General features: G+C 35.8%; 1 protein-coding gene and 1 long non-coding RNA gene across 6 annotated transcripts in view; one reads left to right on the forward strand and one right to left on the reverse strand.

Moving 5' to 3' along the window:
• Window positions 1-208: 208 nt before the first annotated feature.
• LOC117218182 (uncharacterized) lies at window positions 209-6039 on the reverse strand. Its single transcript, XR_004489726.2, has 3 exons — window positions 4452-6039; window positions 3999-4367; window positions 209-3022 (listed from the first exon to the last, which is right to left on the reverse strand). It is a non-coding gene; the product is annotated as an uncharacterized LOC117218182 (long non-coding RNA).
• The window catches only part of CDase (neutral ceramidase), a 95424-nt gene continuing 81980 nt past the window's right edge, over window positions 3985-17428 (forward strand). The window contains exon 1 of one of the 5 annotated variants that reach the window (XM_033466375.2): window positions 3985-4114. The gene's annotated coding sequence lies outside the window, so the exon portion shown is untranslated. Of the gene's footprint in view, window positions 4115-6066; window positions 6158-7761; window positions 7974-13796; window positions 14106-14233; window positions 14259-17428 lie in introns of those variants that run through there. The other 4 variants (XM_033466374.2, XM_033466372.2, XM_033466373.2 and 1 more) reach the window with 4 other exon arrangements.

A 17428-nucleotide genomic window follows, 5' to 3' on the forward strand; every position in this document is an offset into this window, starting at 1 on the left:
AAGGACTAGTGATTTTCTCATTTTTCTTGTTACTCCAAGTAATAGCAAAATTGAGAGAAAGTATTTTAACATCTTTTAGAGTATTTTAACATCTCCAAAAAATTCAAGTCATTTAGACCAGTTTTAAAAGAGCTATTACATTTTAAAAAGTGTCCGGTTAAAAGGTATATACATGTACAGGTTGTTACAAACTAAAATATTGAAAATGTAAATAACACGGAAAAATATCCATAAATTTATTGACAAAATATTGTACAAATAATTACACACAAATTGGACTAAAGTAAACGCTTATATATCCTAGAAAGAGGAAAATCATTTAACGTTACCATGAACATTAAAACATAAGAAACTTTCAGAATTTTGATATAAAAATTGACGTACTAACATCAATTTAACAACTACATAATCAAAAGTTGCTTTAAACTATACAAACAGATGTTCGTGCATCTCGAAAGAGAATTAAAGGTAGACCTGAATATCGAAACACGTGCATGTATTTGGAGAATGCACTATAATGCAATGTTTTTAAGTTTATTATATGAAATGATATAATTGTTACAGTTTATATTCCTTATAATAATATGTTCATTCAAATTGAACAATTGCAGCATAGTGTGTACTCGCGTATTCAATGAAATAATAATATAATATAATATAAAGTAATTAACCTAAGCAAACAACATATGCATTACAGATAAGAAGTGCACATGATAGAAGTGCACACATGATACAAAATTCTTAATTTATGAGATATTTGAGTTCAAATATTGCAAAGTGGTAGTCGCATCAATATCGACTGCTTTAAGGTGACGTTGACTTTAGCGAGTATTTACGAGCGAACATTTGAATATTCAAATATTTCATTAGAACATATGCATATGTAAGTACGTTGACAAAGTTAAATATACTTACGTTTATTATTCAATGTATTGACACGAAGCAGTGCATTTATCTTTGTTTTATTGCTGTTTGATGTTTGAAAAGCTTCGTCAATTCGCAAGATGTAGATTGTACATATATGTTGATACGATCTTGCAATATTTGCACTCAAATATCTCGTGAATTCACAATTTTTGCTGCGTTTGATCCAAAATTTTTTTGTCTGGAACGGCGAACTGAATGGATTAGTATATTAAAAATTACACGATCCTGTTTAGAAAAAATAAAGTTGATCTTCGTCTGCCCCGTTCGCGTCCACTTACAAAAGAATTAATTATGTCATCTTGTAGTAATCTTTGTAGGAAACATTTTTTTACATAGTGTATGATTAACGAGTTATTTTTATTTATACAAAATTTACGTCGGACACCCTGTATTACATCTTCAGACTTATCATAATTAAACTGTGGATCTTTTTACAAAATAAAAAATGTGCGCAATGATAAGACATAACCTTCTAAAATTAAAACTTTAGAAGGTGCTTCTTAACCAGTTAGATCAAAATAGTGCGAAATTAAAATTTTAGAAGGTGCTTTTTAACTCGTTTCGACGAAAAATCCTTCCCAAGCTCCATCTAGGTAGCAAACTCGTGAATCATAACCAGCCTGTCCAGCAAATTTGCATATCCCGGTTTGCAGGAAGCAATCCGCTCACACTATCAATTGGCCGGCGGTGTGTGATACTGTTCAATGTCACCAGTATCAAGGTGCAAATAAACAATCGTCGACCGTGGGTCCGTTTATTACGTCGAAATGATTTCAGCGGCTGTGTAACCCGGATCATTGCGCAACCCGGTTCTCTTTACTTTCTCCTGCAACTGCTCGGGCTGGATCGGGCCGGCAATCGATGAAAGTGACAGTCAGCGTTCTAACGTTACCTAAACCAGGCTCTCCTAGAACACCGGCGCCGTGTCATTGTCGTTTTAGCGTTTTCCCGGTCGCATTAAAATCGACAGGAAACATTCCGGAACGATTAAAAATCTCGTCGCTTGTTCGTCGAACCGGTCCTTCGTTTCGGTCTCGTTGTTCCGGCGGCGGTTGTGCCATGCTATAATCGAACGTGGCCTAGAAACAGGAGACTACGAAGGCTGTCGAACTGCCGACGGGCTGGCTGCCGAGTGTTTTTTGTTGTAACCTGATCAACGCGCCGTCGTAAAGTCGTCGGAGATTGTCACAAGGGTCGGGATCGATCGGGGAACGAGAGAGAAAAGGAACACCTCCTTTGTCATCGAGGAATGATAAATCATGCTCTGGGACCGCTGCCCTAATCGGACCGCCTCGTTCATTCGATCCTGTGCCCGTGATCAATAGGCTGCCGATCTCTGTGCATTTATGGCACGTGGAATCACGTAAACGCGTACTGTAACCGCAATTAGAATGTTCTCTCGTTTTCGATACAATAGTTGTGTTCCGATATTCTCGGTTTAGTTTCGAGCCTGCTGTCATAGCGACATGCTGCTTTCAGCTGAAGCGGCGTCTATTGGTCGAGCTTTAATATTTAGGTTAATTATTATTTCGATGTATTCGAGTGAATTATTGTTTCATTTTTTATGCAATCTCTGATTTTTCGAGAATCGTCGATATTTGTGAGTTGGTGTAGTTTTGTGAAATGAGAGAACACGACGGAGAGAATCTGGAATCTGGATTCATTTTGTAGCTCCAAGCATCTATTTTCATTATTTGTTATTCATTTTTGTTTAAAAATGTTTCCATGATGTACAAAGTGCCCAAGTTCATTCCGCAAAACTTTGCATATGCTACGAGTAAAAATAAGAAAAAAATATTTTATGAACATAGATTTCTAAATGCTTCGTTAAGAGGTTATGACAAATATGCAAAATGATTACTATCATTTGTTAATATGTCATTAATATGTTATTAATATGTTATTAATGTCATTTATTAAATCACATATCTACGAGGTGTCATATGTCTCAACTTAAATGGGATACCCTGTATATTTAGTCTTTAAATATCTTCTGCAGTTACAGAATCATGAGTCTAAAAAATTCAGGACTCGTCATGATGCCAGAGATTCTTCCATTTTATTATCCTTTTTGGTGTTTATGAGGAGTACACTCCTGAAAAAAATTACCATTGTTTTTTAATGACGAATAATATGATTTGATATGATACGATATAGCATGATATGAAATCATAATATATGATTTATTATAAAAATATGATTCAAACGAAACGATCAGAAAATTTTATGATCTTATTATAATATACATATTTCAATTTCATAGCAAAATGCGTTTATTTTGCATTTCTCGAGTATACTCGCCACAGATTAAAAATAAATTGAGCCCTCAAGTGCATGTTCTCAAAATATAAAATAGAACAACACTAACACCGTTTCTACCGATCTTTTATATATTCACTTTTACTCTATTAATCTTACAATCATTGCCGGAAAAGCTAAACAATGCTTGAACTCAGAAAATAACTCTAAATCAAAATTTGAAAAAGATCTTTTGACACCGTAAGTTAGTATAGTGTGAAATTGAGAGTTTAGAAGATATTTTTGGTCAAAATGTTGAGAAATTAAAATTTTAGAATGTGTCTTTTCACCAGTTTGATAGAAATCGTAGCAACTTCAGCTAGCAAATCTAGCAGCAAATTATAGCCGTAGCAAATTAGCTATAATTCAAATTATAGCTATAGCAAATTATAACCTTCTAAAATTAAAAACTCGTTTGATAAAAATAGTGAGAAATTAAAATTCTCGAAGATGCCTTTTCACCAGTTTGGCAGAAATAGAGCAAAATAAGAATTTTAAAAACTGTCTTTTCACCAGCATGGTAAAAATATCGTGCCAGGGTCTTCTTCTTCGTAACGAAGAAGAGCTAAGAGGAAAATTAAAGGAAATTTCGAAAGACGGAAAACTCGATGAACGAGTTAGCTAGTCCGCGTCTCTCGACGGGCAGGTTAATTAACCGATTGAAAACTGGAATTTGCAGAAAGGTCCGCAGCCTAGCGATCGCAATCGGCACGCAGCCGATAGTCACAGCGAAATGAGTGGATTACGTGGAAGAAAGTGTCGCGAATACTCACGTGGAAAGTGGCCGCGATACGAGAACCGGTCTCCCGTTGCGGGAACGATCTGAGGACGTGCCGGTGGACGCCGGAATACTCGAAGCGTTTTCGCAACGCGGCCTCCAATGACCTCGGTGAGTGATTAACGCGCGAGGACCCGATCACTCGGACGACAGTTTTTCCATCGGCGCGCATGTATTTCCGAAATGTTCCGACGGGTTTTCGCAACTTTCACCCGAACCGCGAGAGGGAACAGATGGATTCGATCGCTTCGGTTCCAAAGTGCATGTCCGTTGCGAATGACGACCCGCGGATCGGTGCAGGAGGCTGTATCGGAGCCAAGGTGAACCGGTAGGCCTGACTTATCGTTGCTTCGTACCGATTTCTCTTTTATAAAGACAGTTGCATAATTTGGACGATGAGTTTATAGTTTATGGAGATTTGTTCTTATGAAACTTTCGAGCTACGTACGATGATTTTTGCGCGGACTCGTGGATCCCTGGTGTGAATGCAGTCCCATTATTTTAATCTTCACGGATAACGTGTTTGTATTCTTTAACACGAAATACCGAGACGGTCAAGATGACCGGTTTCACGGTTTTTATTTCAAAAGCTCTTGAAATTGTAATAACTCTTTCGTAGGCTACGATTGAATCAAGTTGGACTGAATCGGCTATGCAAGAAAGAAAGGTCAAGAACTTTTGGCACGCTGAATCCGAATTTAAGGTCACGTTAGCACCTAATTCGGTAAATTTTGAACATAACCTCAAAATACGTTATTTTCGAGTATACGATGGAAAAGCATGATATCATTTTGTATTTCAATTGCATTTGTAATGTCATACATTTTTATGTGTGATGCTTGGGCTTAAACAAGAATTATGGGTCTCATCGGGTTAATAAGTAGAAAACTTAAAAACGTGTATTAAGGCCTTGATATTTTATAAAGTAGAAATTAAGTACTAAAATTAACCTACATTGCACTACACATTTTCTAAACATGCCAGTAATAATGTACTGTCTCTCTTGTTCTTTGTCTAAAGTTTATCCAATTTTTCTTAGGTTCTTGTGTATTAAAAAATTCTAGAGCAACCTTTTGTGTTTCTAAGGTGTAAAATAAATGAACACCATTAGCGAATAAAATCATCATTGAACTTCCAAATTTTATGCATTTATGACAAATATGGATGAAAAACTATAAAAAAAGATTGGAAACATTTAAGATTATCCATACGTAGTTCTCAACAGAAACAAATTATTTAGATTCTATTTTTTGTTAAATTAATTTACAATGGCTTACGATTGTGTTCGTACACCGTTTAAAATGAAATAACAATTACTACAATTTATTATATTTTTTGAAATTACGATTCATTGGGATGATAGATGTTGTAAGAAACTCGCGTTTCTTGCCGTTTTTATGCGAGTCTAAATGGAAAATTTAAATAACTTACACCCATGTTACATATTTCACTTAAAACGGCTGACGTAGATAAAAACTACAAATAATTAAAGACCATGAAAATTTACTTGAAGCTCCAATTCGTTAGAATGACGGATAAGATAAGAAACGCTCATTTTTTACCGTTTTTATCTAAGCCTGAAAAGAAAATTTAAGTAATGCGTTTCTGTAATTTTTCTGTAAAGTTCAGAAAAATAATTTTTCTATAATTTACAGTAGTAGATAAAAAAATCTAAGAAATGATGTTTTTTTCTATCCTTTCATCTGAATTTTGTCTAGAACGAAAATGAAAAGGAATGTGTTTTGTAAATCTCGGTAACTTATATGCATGCTGAAAATTTCATTGGAATCGCTTAACGTTTGTTATTAATAACAAACAATTGAATACCTTGAAAATTTACTTCTTGAAACTACAATTTGTTGAAGTGACGGATAAGATAAGAAAGTCATATTTTTTACCGTTTTTATCTAAGCCGGAAAGGAAAACTTAAATAATACGAGTTTATGTGAAACTCGTTTTCTACTAAAATCTATTAATTTAACGAACGTAACATATTTCCTTATTATGTATATAATTAAAGTATATAAGCTTTTCTGTGTTTCAAATTTCTCAGCTACTCTCAATACTGTTTAAAAAGGTGATGCGGTTTTAGCTACAAACGCAGTTATTTTTGTTTCTCTAACTTGCATACTACATTTTTGGAACAATCTAAAGGTATTTAGAGAAAATATTTAACGATTTTAATTAGTCATATATCCTACTATGGAACTACAAGAAAGCAGTTTTTGTTTACTTAACATTAACAAAAATTACTTTCTTCCTGTTTTAAACCACTGTGCGACGCTCGTATCAATAGATTTCTACCTCACCCATGAGATACTATTGTTCTAGCATTTTTTATTTCAGTGGTATCCCGTGTGGATTTGTTGCACTATGTCGCGCGATAATTTCGGATCGACGATAAATATAAGAAATAAATCTTGAAACCAGTTTTTGATTTAATCGTCAACATTTTATTAATCCCTTGCCGTATTTTGACGAGTCTGACTCGTCGCGAAAATTTTTAGTAATAAATTATTGAGTGTAGATGTTATTCTATCCTTTAAAATAATATATTATTTTATTCCATATAATATATATATTATATGGAATAAAATTCTAATCTCTTGTCATCAATATTTAAGCATTCAAGTAAATTTAGGCATACATCAATTTTCTTCCCTTTCTAAGAAATTATTGCAATCGAAAAATTTTTAATCGCGCTCGTTTTGACGTGTTTGGTAAATCAGTAACATCCACGGCGAGATCGGACGTACATAACTGTTCGTATCACTTAACGATGCGCGGTGCTCCGACTTGATGAAGCACATCTTTGAAAAAGAACACGAAAAAGCACTAATCATGCATATTTTCATGCAAATTTTAAATGAATCCAAAAATGGGGTTAGATTTTAAAACATATCCGTATTCCAGTGCTCTCCTACATTAGACCGCGTAATCAAACCTAACCTCACTTTGAGAAAACAATGTTATGAGAAACGAAAAACAGGTCGGAAACGTCACACACCGAAGGAAGCACATCAATCACAGGAGATGCTTACAAGGTGTAGAAATAGGGAGCACAGACGTATAGGCAGACACAGAAATCAAAGAGACAGAGAAGAATGGTCAAGAGCACACAGAAATATGGGGCACGGAATTATTTGGCACAGCCTCTGAAAGAACACAAAATTAGGATCGAAAACACCGTTTCTTTTCATTTCATTAAAAACGTTTCATTAAATTACTAATGACCGTCACGCAATCAAATATTTCTAACGACAGAAACGTCTGAAAAATCGAAATACAGTTTTAGTGCATTGAATGAAAATGACAGTATTGAATGGAAATTGGGTCATCCACTCTATTGTCTGTCAGCAAAGTCGTTGCCACGACGTAAAAATTGAGAAAAAATCTTGGAACGTCCCCAAACTGAAAGAGACGACGGGTTTGTAGGAACCGAGAGAACAATCGACAGTCGTCGGAGCGGTCCGACGAGTTCACACAGTTCGACTCGACTGTATGAATGCCCAACGAGCGCAGGAATAAAGAACGTGTAGCGACAGGGGACAGCAGAAGAAACAGAATAGACGAGGAAAGAATGAGAGAAAAGGAGCGACGCGGTGAGCGACAGAGTGGAGCAACAGTGGAGCGACAGTGATCGCACTATGTACATACACACATATAAGAATAGCCGTAGAGGATCGTTTCCGTTTCCCCTTCTCGCGTGACGCGTCAGTTCGAGCGTATTTGATGCTCCGACTCCCGGCACCGACCGTGTCTGTCTCGCTCGGCAAGGGCCTGGCTAGTAGAAGCCGGTGTTGACCAGCTGTTCACGCAGCTTTTGTCCTCGCCCCCTCTCACTCTCTCTCTCTTTTTTTCTCTACGGTTCTCGATCGATTCCGTCCACGCTGCGATCCAACAACACCGTGTCCCTCTCGATCATTCATCCCGCGGCTCTGGCGATCATGAGTTCGGAGCTCTGACCAGCGTGAGTACTGTTACTTCTCTACAATCGCACCTGTATCGCCCCGCTTCATTGCGTTAATTACACCTCGGCTGTTCCTCGGCAATTTCACGCCCCAAAAATAAAACACTTTGCGCCTCGGACCTTGCGTTCGAAAGCACGGCAAGACACCTGCGTAACGCGAGTTCTTGCAACGCGAATTTCTGTAATGCGCCCTAGATATCGTGACTACTGTTTTTGTACGCTCGTGCCGGAAAGTATGTTAATGTTCTTTTTTTTTTCTTTCGAACGGAATAACTTTGATGATATTGCTTCAAATGACTTGAATTTTTCAGAGATGTTAGATCGATCGGTTCTCTAGACAATTAGTGTAAAACCATTTGTTTAGATCGCAATTAATTGGGATGATAACAACATTGAAAAATCTGTTTTTACGACTGAGCTTGTAACGAACATTTTAAAAAATGCGTTTCGTAGATCTCGGCTAATAAATTTCGGTAACTAGAATGCGTGGTGAAAAAAGAAGTTATACTGTATTCAGCGACTGTAAATTACAGAAACTAACGAAATTATTTAAATTTTCTTTTCCGGCTCAGATAAAAACGGTAAAAGATGAGAGTTTCTTATCTTATCCGACATTTCAACGAATTGTAGTTTCAAGAAGTAAATTTTCATGGTCTTTAATTGTTCGTAACTTTTAACAACATCAACCACAATTTCAATGAAATATTTGACATGAAGATAAGTTACAGAGAACAATGACGGATTATTAAAATTTTCCATTCAAGCTCGCATAAAAACGGCGAAAAAACGTGAGTTTCTTAATTCACCTGTTACCCCAATGAATTGTAATTTCAAAAAATATAATAAATTGTAGTCATTTCATTCTAAAGGGTGTTCCAACACAATCGTGAGCCAATGTAAATCAATTTAAAAAAAAGGATCCAAATAATTTGTGTCTGTTGAAAACTACGTATGAGAATATTCTTAAATGTTTCCAATCATTTGATAGTTTTTCATGCGTCCGATTTTGTCATAAATACATAAAATTTGGAAATTTAATGATGATTTTATTCGCTAATGGTTCATTTATTCTTATCTTATCCGTCATTCCAACGAATCGTAGTTTCAAGTAGTAAATTTTCATGGTTTTTAATTGTTCGTAACTTTTAACAATGTCAACCGATTTCAATGAAATATGTAACATTGATATTAAGAACAACGATTATTTAAAGCATTATTTAAATTTTTATTGTAGGCACAGACAAAAGAGTTGAAGAAACATCATTTTTTTAGTTCTTATATCATGCCAATTGTAATATGAACAAATTTGTGTATACTTATTTTTTTAGAAAACTAGTCGGTTCAACATCTGCAAGAAGTTCGCGTCATTTGGAATTTTAAAAAGGATACTCCGTTCCGGAGTATTTTTCGTAGAACACGTCAAATAATAAAACACACGAATTATTTGCTTTGAAGTATTAAATCGGCTTTTGTTATACATTATACAGTTCTCCTCATTATTACCGGCTGCGACAATTTCATTGACGTCTCGTTTTTCGACGCGGTCACCCGTAATACAGCTCGATTTTCTACAACGCAAATTCATGTAACGTGTAACGTGTTAATCGTGTCATACGGCAATCTACTGTTGTAACGCTTCAAGTACATAGAAAATAACACGATGCACAGTGCAACGAGTATGTACAGTGGGTGTAGAAAGTATTCATACACCATTTAAAACAGAATAACTTTTTTATAATTTTGCCAAACGGTGTACATTTTTTGGGGATGATAATGGGATTAATCTGCTAGACAATGACTAAAAAATTATTTTCAAATATTGCTTTTCCAACCTTTTTGTCTGAACGGAAATTTAAAAAAATGCATTTTGTAAATCTCGGCTAGTTATAGGTACATACGGTGAAAATTTCATCGAAATCAGTTGACCTTGACATGAATTGTAGGCAATTGGAGATCGCGAAAATCACAGTTTTTTCACGAATTTTAATCGAAAGCAAATAATTTTTACATTTTTCAGTGACTGTACCTTGACTGTGCGTCGACCGATTTTGATGAAATTTTCAGCATGCATACAAGTTACTGAGATCTACAAAATGCATTTTTTAAATTTTCGTTATAGTCTCAGATAAAGAAGTTGAAAAAACGTCATTTATATATACTATAATATAGCTATAGTCTAGTAGACTAGTCCTATCGTCTAAAAAAAAGTTCAAGTCACTTAGTCTATTTTCAAAAAAGCTATTGCATTTTAGAAGGTATACGAACACTTTTGTGGCCCACTGTATCTCGATCAGTAAAAAGTTGGTAATCTGAGTCGAGTGAAACACGGATTTAGAGAAAAGCAGTGATAAGTGTCGTGCGAGGAATTCTTCTCCGCGGCACCATCTCTGATCGGATTATCTGGTCGAATTAACGAAGCCGACCTGCTCACTGCTGGCCCGGAGCAACGTAGCGCAGTTCGTACCATTTTTAAGTGACACAGCTCACTGAACAGCGAACATGAACTGTCCTGCAAGGTCCGCTAATATTTGTACTACACGTGTTTCACGCCATCCGTGGTTGATCGTCATTGAACATAGCAGTTGATGTTGTAACAGCTTCCATCTGATCGTGAGTCACGGATTATGTACATTTTTTTGCATAATTCTGACATAACGTGTTCTAAAAGCGATCCCCAGTATTCGTTGCTCCGTGTGCTGGTACGAAACAGCTGTTTCTCAATTGGTGTGTAGGTCAGAGTTGAATTCAGATTGTTTCGAATAAATCATTATCAAAGATGATCCGAATGAATTTTTTTTAGTCGCATATTTTATTCAAATAATGTTAATCATTATTCGTCATAAATTATTCTATCTGTTTATTCAAATAATTCTTTATTATTTATTTTTGAATAAAGAATTATTTAAATAATTCTTTCTTAAAAAAGTTATTCTTTTTTATTTATTCGGATAAAAGAATTATTATTTTTATTCGAATAAGAGAATTATTCAAATAATTCTTTTTTATCTATTTGATTAATAGAATTATTCAAATAATTCTTTATTATTTATTCGAATTATTCGAATAGTAATGCAAATAATTGTTGTCTCTTTTTGTTTTTACGTAATTTCATAAGAATGTATTAATGCGAATACATTCAGTATCAGTTCAATTTCAATTACTTATACGATTATAAAATTGTCAATGCCTTCCTTTTCACTCGTAGAAAAGTGATTTAATTATGCATCAATAATCAATTCACTACTCCAACATAACAAACTTACCGACGCAACATTTAAGAACAAAATATGAAATAAGTAATGAAAAAAAGCACTTTATATTCTACTATTTTTAATCAAATCAATTATTTTCCGTATGAAGTGCTGTATGAATAAATTTTTATTCGAATAAAATCTCATGCGGATAAATTTTTATCTACTTAAATGGCGCATGCTCGGTTTTCTTCTGGATCAAAGATTGCTACGTCAGTTTTAATATCTGTCTTTTTATTCCGATTAATTGCTGGTAATAGATCGAACGATTGATAGAGTGGGTTGTCGGTATTTTGATCGTTCTATTGGCACGTGACAATTTCTGCAATGGACGATGACAGATCATGGTATCAATTTTTATTGTTGCTAAAAATACAAGCACCAGTATTATTGGAAGTAACATTTCTAGACATATTTCTGGACATATTTCTAGACTTAATTAAGTAACTAATTAGTTGGCCTCCTACGTACCTGCTGTCTATAGATATTTCTCAGTAAAATTAACTGTTCACGGATCTCAAATTAAAAGAACAATTTTAACAACAAAATTGCCTGAAATTGTTCTTCAAATTGGTGGACAATTACGTTTCCTTTATCTCGAAGATTATCTCCTCGAAGTTCAACCACTATGCAACGGCCATAACTTTCTATTTGCTAAACGTTTGAGCTCTTTCAAGAACAGACTGACTAAACGAGCGCTTGACAAATTAATGATATCTTCGGTTCAGTGATTCGAAGATTTGTAGAAAAAAAGAAAATTAAATTCTCAGCCGTCAGATAGCAAACAGATAGCAAATTGCAACATGTAAAACGCTCAACTTCGGACGGTTAAACCAGAGCCGAAAAATAACAGTTATGTCAAAAATTTGATAAGAGAAAATCTGAAAACTGAAAACTGTCAGAAAACCAAACTGTCATGCGCTCTCAGTGTCGCAAATGCAAAATTCTAAGCGCCTGTAGGCGCCCTAAGTAGACAAAGTATCCATTTATGGCAAGAATGGATAAACGAAACAGAGAAGCGGAGACAAAGAAAAAATTTAGAAATATTCCACAAACAATTCCCCCTGAACGAACTCGTTAGAACCATTAACGCTTCCTACAAAATTCTAAAAACAAATTCTCGGCAGTGTGTCATAAATTGAGCCGTTTCTTTTGAAAGTGGCATAAGTCACTTTTTCAAAAAAATCGAGTTAATGGTAACACTAATTACAATTGAACGGTATCTTTTCATTTTTTAAAAATTTGTAATCAATAAGTTGAGAACTATTGAGATTTGTTCGAGAGAAGTTTTGCTAATTAACGGCATAACAAACACGTTTATTTTGAAAGTGGCGTAAGTCGCTGTACTCAGGAAATTAATTGCGGGGCTTAGTGTAAAAGAAATAGAAACGTGTGATAAGTGTGTGTGAAGTATTGTTTTGAATTATTTTCAGTATTTTTAAAAAAGTTGTAATCACTGGACTTATTTTTATAAGTGCGAAAGAGAATAGTGCAGTTTTGTAAATTATATTATAGTGATGTGGTGGCTACCTCCAGACCCGTCAGCAGATGACTATAAAATGTTTTATAAACTAACTTTAGATGAAAAAGATGAATTTCTAACTTCGGATTTGTCACCAAAAAGAGGAAGACCTAGGCGTTATTCACAAATAGAAATGGATCCGTTATACGCTGGATCTCGTCCTGTTTCTTCAGCAAAATACAAAGACATGATGGACTTGCTTAATTATATACCCCCAATATACCACAGTTATTTGAAAAATTTGAAACAAAACACGATTTCCAAGGACTTAATCACTCCTATTGATGACGAAAATTAAATTGAACTGACGTGTATTTTCATATAAATTACTTATATTTATGTTTCAAAATGTACTAATTATTTTTGTATTTTATGAATATTAAAATAAAAAATACTTAAATCAAACCTTTATATTAAATATGTTCATGGTATAAATGATTATTATATATGTAATTTATTCAACAATTTTAGTAAATCACTGTCCCTTCAAAACATCACTTCAATAAAATACGTCGGACAAAATTAATATATGTCAGTCATTTTTCTAAACTATTTATTTTGAAAGTGGCTCAAGTCACTTTACCGTAATGAAAAGTGGTGATTTTTTAATGTTTATACGAAATAATTTATACTGAGAAAAATACCAGTATCCTCAGATAGCAAATACAAGTAAATCTTCTCGAAAGTTAGCATCCATATTTTGAAACGTGTTAAAACGCACAAACCCTTAAATATATCGACTTCAAAACAAAGTGACTTTTATGCCGCTTTCAAAATAAACGGCTCAATTGTCCGACCACGAGGCCCCGAATAATCTCGCTCCTAAGCGATACACCGATTAATCCGTTCCGAGAACCAGTCTCGACGCGAGTTCCGAAAATCATGGTCCCAGGAGCAGACGTCAACAGAGAGTAGTCGACCGTCGACTTTCGATTTCCTGCGTAGGACCGAAGTCGGGCCACGTGCTCCGATCTCGAACGTTAGTTGACTCACGGCTGGAAAAGGTGCAGTGTGTCAGTGAGATCGGCGTGAACCGAGCACGTAGTCGAAGCTCAAGGTGAACACGCAGATTGGCTGCGTGTCTCCTCGAGGAGCGTCGAGTGAAAGCCGCTGGATGCTGCAGAAGAACCGCGCGTCGTGCCGTCGTCGGCCGGTTTCGATGTTATTTTGATGGATCGCGAGAGAACTTCCGCCGGATACGGCTGCAGATTCGTTCGAATGAAGTTAAAACGATGAATCAGACCGAAGGAAGCGCGGCTCGGTTTCTGGATAACCGTACGTCGCGATTAGCTCTAAATCGTGTGCGATAACAGCGCGAGTTAGAAAGCTGTGGACACGCGTTCGGAACAGTTTGTTTTGGTGAGTGTGCTCTCTGCTCAGTGACATCGAAAGGTTTTAATTAGATCTTCAAAGAAGTGCCGTGTGGTGTGCCGAGAAGTAGGGCTTCGGGTTCCGACGGCTGCTAGGTTTAATTGGCTCACGGACTTTTGACGTGTTTATCGGAGAACGAAGGTTGGGTTTCTGCAATTTCGTATATGTACTTAGAAGACACATCTGTATGCGAGACTCGTGTAGTTTTGCTGATTAGCTCTAACGGCAGAGTTAATTACTACAGTATTTGTATTTTTTTTTTTTTTAAATAAATCGAGTACTTATTCTTTGCTTCTTGGAAATTGGAATATCGAAAACGAAATATTATTGACGAGATGTACAGAATTTTTATAATTTAAATATTTTTTCAATTTAAAATCTATGATTGTTCGAACGTCGATTGTAAATGAAACTTTCCATCTGCTACTGAATAAACATGCGTTGCATTAAATTTCAACATCCCCTTCAATGCTACGGTCGAAATTTGCTGCCCACCTCGTTGACGAGAAATGCGGTTCTTTTTCAATTTATTTTTTCAATTCAATTGAATAATAGAATAGACTTTATTAAATTAAATTATGAAATCACTATCAATTTTGCTGAATTTTCTTTAAACTCAATCGAATAATAAAATAGCATTTATTGAATTACATTATAAAAATCGCTATAAATTTTTCTAAATTTTCTTTAAACTCAGTCGAATATATAATAGAATAGCATTTCAACTTTGCGCTTCAAATTTGACACCGTGTCGATCGAAACTGCTGTCCAAAAATAGTAAAAGAATTGACTGAAATCGTGACGTAGAGATTGCATATTACACGTACTTCGAAGATATTAATTTAACGCGCGAAATATTTTTCCGACCGGTCGATGGAAAACGAAACTGGGAAGCGCAACAAGCGTAACCGAACACGCGATTTCTGCGAAGGGTAATGCAGTCATTGCGAACAATGAGCATTCCGATGCCGGCGGACAGACGACACTGTTAAACGAGCTGCTGCAGGTGTAGTCACGTGAACGTGTGTCGTATATGTATGGATACGATTGTTCATCATGAATCCGCCGCGCCGACGGGCGGCACACGTAATCCGATCACGTTACGGTCCGCTTACGCAAAATTATTTCGGGCAAACGTCACAGAATTTTGACCGTTCGTTTTCTCGCCTTCTAGTACGGTACAGTTACGGCGGAAAGTGTTACGAACGGTCGCGTTCATTAGAACAATGTCTGGCCTTGTTACGCATCAGCGAGCATTAACGAAGGAAATCGTGTATGTATAATACTTTCAGCGCTCCCAGACGTTCGTGATAGTATAAGCGGCAATCTATTTACTAATTGGATACCGCGCTTCATAATTGGTCGCATAAAATATTCGACAGTTGACTCATTAGAACAGGAGCAGAGCTGAGAAAATTCTTGCGAGATTCATATTTCAGGGCTGAGAAATATTTAAGGTAGAGAAGTGCCTATTATGGAACGTTTTCTAGGGGATCTAAGATTATCATCGGTTTTAATACGATTGAAAAGTATTGTTGCTGAGTATTTATACAGGGTTCCCCGGAAAGAATCATCCGATTTCAAAAATTTATATTTTAAAAAATTACACACAGAAAATTATAATTCAAACACGAATGTAACGGGAAAATGTGCGAGTTTTTGTTTACAAGTGTTCAATATGACTTCCTTTCGTTACACGTATGATATCATTGCGGTATGAAAGTTCTTGCCAAACACGGTGTAATGTATCTCTGGTAATTGTTTGTACAGCATCGCAAATGCGTTTTTTCAGTTCATTTACACTTGTAGGTAAAGGTGGTACAAAGACAAGATCCTTCACAGATCCCCAAAAGAAGAAGTCGTATGGGGTTAGGTCGGGTGATCTCGGAGGTTAACTGTGTAGAACCATATTATCGGATGAACTGCGACCAATCCAACGATTTGGTACATGAGAAAAAAATAATAAAAAGTAAAACTCGCACATTTTCCCGTTATATTCGTGTTTGAATTATGATTTTCTGTGTGTAATTTTTAAAAATATAAATTTTTGAAATCGGATGATTCTTTCCGGGGAACCCTGTATATCGATGGACTGATGTTTCTAGACAACGTAATGAACGAACTGAGATATTTGAAAACCTGTCGGTGCATTGGCGAAAAAGTAATAAAGTCGCCTTCCAATCTTCACACTTTTATTCTTTTCTACGTTGCCAAATACATTTTTGCAACTGCATTAGAATTTGTTGTCTGCTTACGCAGAAATCTCTTTCTCACAAATCTTATTAACCCTTTGCACTCGAGTGGTGGCTCTGAAGCGACGCTAAAATTTGCTGCAACATTTTCAAAAAGAATTTTCACATTATTAAATTTTTGTCTGTATTCGATAAATCGTCGGATAATAGATAATAGAGGATAACAGAGGTCTTCTATGAGCATACACGTTCAATTTTTGTATGTACCAAATAAAAACAATCGTACAAAATGGAAATATTGAAGTTTGAAACAAATTCCTTCTTTTTGGGATTAAAATAATCTCTAGTGCAAAGGGTTATGGTTATGCAAAATTTATATGCCGAAATATGCGCAATATATCCAAAATTAATGCAGGGTATATTCAGAGTATACATATATATGAAATACATACGCAGAAAATATGAAAATGATATGCAAATTGTGTTATTAACTGCACTACTTACTCCTTACTATGTACTGCTACTACCGGACGCGTAGTACCCATCGGGCAGGGGATGATTCTACGTGCGAAAATAAGTCGAGAAAAAGGAATAACATTTTTCTGTTCGAAGCTTCGTTTACAAGAGAAAATCGATTACGAGACATTTTTAGGACACCCTGTATATTTGATTGATTAGATTCTAACATATTGGGGAACATTGCTAGATGCGGCAGTTGTTTACGCAAGACATACACATGCTATCAAACAAGTAGCTTTTTCCTTAGCGAAAATGCAATACGTGGCTTTGTTCATGCGTTATTACAGTGACCAATGAGAGACGAGATCAGCTGGCGCGAGGCGGCCGAGTCAACGGGCGCGCGAAGTCCAGTCACGCTCATTGGCTCGGCCGCCTCGCGCCAGTTGATCTCGCCTCTCATTGGTCACTGTTTTTCGTTAATAACTCGTAAGCAAAGCCGCGGACTGAATTTTCGCTAAGGAAAAAGTTACTTCAAATGATCTCAGGATTTCTGGATTGCGAGGCATTTTTGGAACATTCAGTATACGAAATACAGTAATGGGACCTACACCTGCACGCTTTTCTTATTCCCTAAGCTGACGTGCACATCCCCACCATTTA

This window comes from Megalopta genalis, chromosome 3 (assembly GCF_051020955.1).
Source record: "Megalopta genalis isolate 19385.01 chromosome 3, iyMegGena1_principal, whole genome shotgun sequence".
In the NCBI taxonomy this organism is placed as follows: domain Eukaryota; kingdom Metazoa; phylum Arthropoda; class Insecta; order Hymenoptera; family Halictidae; genus Megalopta; species Megalopta genalis.